The sequence below is a fragment of the Pteropus vampyrus genome, unplaced genomic scaffold (genome assembly GCF_000151845.1).
Source record: "Pteropus vampyrus isolate Shadow unplaced genomic scaffold, Pvam_2.0 Scaffold27, whole genome shotgun sequence".
Taxonomy (NCBI): domain Eukaryota; kingdom Metazoa; phylum Chordata; class Mammalia; order Chiroptera; family Pteropodidae; genus Pteropus; species Pteropus vampyrus.
The window spans coordinates 9,863,205-9,865,565 of record NW_011888808.1 but is presented as its reverse complement, the minus strand read 5'-3'; positions in this window follow the sequence as shown (position 1 = coordinate 9,865,565).

Genomic DNA, 2,361 nt, shown 5'->3' with positions numbered 1-2,361 from the left:
GTGTAGGCTACATGGAGGTGTCCACGTAAAGTCAGCCCCCACATCTGTTAGTCATATGTCTACACTAGCTGATCCCAAGAGGTGATGCAGAAAGGATGATCTCAAGGTCCGTTGGGTCCTCTGCCTGAGAAAAGCCAAACATGCTTAAAAAAAAAAAAAAAGAAAGAAAAAAACTATGTTTATAAGAGAGAAGAGACTTATGCACTGAGAGTGTTTATAACAAATTTGGAGGGTAAATTTACATGTACAAAACTTATGAAATACATCAAACAGTGAGTCTTCCCATTTGGCATATTATTTTTCTTTGAGGTTCTGGAGGAAATAAAGTCATATTAATAAAATAGAAGGAACACAGATATACTTTCCAAAGATATAGAAGACTTTAATATTTAGCAGTCATTGGAAAGTCATGTAATTGTAATGTAAAAAGATCCCTGAATTTTAACAGATAATAAAAATCACACATTATATATTAAATTCAGTATATGAAAATGTATAAAGTAAGCAGTAAGAGAAATCTCCCAGGCAACCTCTCCTTCTAAGAGATAACTGTATATGTAATAAATAAGATTTGGAAGACTCCTCCTTTGCCCTCAAGTTCAAGCATCTTTCTGGATGAGAAAAGTGGGGGAGGTCTGAGAAATGAGGAGATGTAGGCAAAGTGAGGAAGGGGCTTTGAGAAAAACAAATTAATCCTGATATATAAAACTAAGATAAATTTGGTGAATTCCCATTACAATGTCAGGGATTGGCAGGTCTCCAGATTTAAATTATGAAGTAAAGGCAAGAATGGAATCCTGAGGGTGATTTTAGAGATTCTCTGGAGAGATGTCTTTCCCAACCCCAAACTGTGACATTAATTCATATACAGCACAAAAGAACCCTCTTGGAGACATGCCAGGGATCTGGGGCACAGAAATAGATGTGCAAACAGAAATAACCCAGAAAGGAGCCTCAGGGCTTCTCCTGTCCTTGGTTTAAAAACTTTATGGAAAGAACTTGTCTCCAGACTGTAAACAGCAATTATGGGAGACCAAATTAAGTTCCTGGTTCTTTCTGGTTACACCACCTGACTGAGGCTATGAGCCTACAGAGAAAGGTATTCCTTGGGTTTGCAAGTCATACCAACTCTGGTGCCCACTAAGCAGGTGGCTTATTACACAGTGGCCAAGGCCCAGACCATCAGAAAGCCTGTTCGAGAACCTCATGGCAAGGGAGAAAAACCATCCCAGACTACTGTTTCTGGACTTAAGAAGTTTCCTTCTTCCATTCTCCCTTTATTTTTCTAGCATAGCACCACGTTTTCAAACAATCAAAAAATTTGGAGTACTCATAGGAATAACCCAAAAGGAAAGTGGCCTAAGGTTTCTCAACTCATTCCAGGCGAGGCTGTGACTTCACCGTCAGCCTCCCAAAGTCCAGCTTCATGTATTACCAGGAAATTTCCCTCCTCCATCCTAAGATGCCTTTCAATTAATACCTTGGATGATCAATACTGTACCATACTGTATAGTCCATTTACCCCTCATTTTTTTCCACTTAATTATTTCCATAGCAAACATGTAAATGAGGTAAATAATATTATCCCCATTTGACGGATGAGGAAATAAAACCAAGTCCCTTCAGCTTAAAAGTGAGATGCTTCTGTTTATAACACATATCTGGGATCTTGCATAGGTCGTGTGTGAATAAAGTGAGCGTATAAAATGAGGGTTGTAGAGTTTTGCAAGGGCACGCATGGACTGTGTCAAACCTGACGTCCTCATGATGCAAGCACAAATGCTGTGAATGCCTCTTGATTTTCAGAATCTGAGGGAGGTGGATTAGAAGTAAGAGAACCACAGCCTTAAGGAACTTTTTTTTTTTAAATCCTCAAATGTGCCAAAGAAAGAAATGAGATTTAGTTTCTCTAATCTATAAAATATCAATAAGATTTCTTATGCCAAAGATATCTGATGATAAAGATAGTGTGTTACTTTACTACGGAAAGCTTGTAGCTAAAACCAGTAAGTGTGGACCTCGTGACCTCTCCAAGTGTTGTAAGAAGCTCACTGGTGAGCTCAAGGCAGAAGTGAAATCTTATTCTAGATCCCCCGTGAAGTGTTAGCATAGGGCTCTGAACTGAAATGCAACCACTTCTCTTATTACAGAAAACTGGTCTGTCACAATTGTAACTGGATGAACGGGAAGTAGGTTGCTTAGATATGTCAGTAGCAGATTATTTCAGACAGTAGCAACGTACGAAGTGCGAGTTGGTTGCAGCGAGCCTGTCCAGTCTTATAACTGCTGAAATGTCCACACTGTAAGAAAGTCCCTTTGCTGTTTTTGTTTTTGTTTTTTCCTTTCCCCCAGATGCACAGA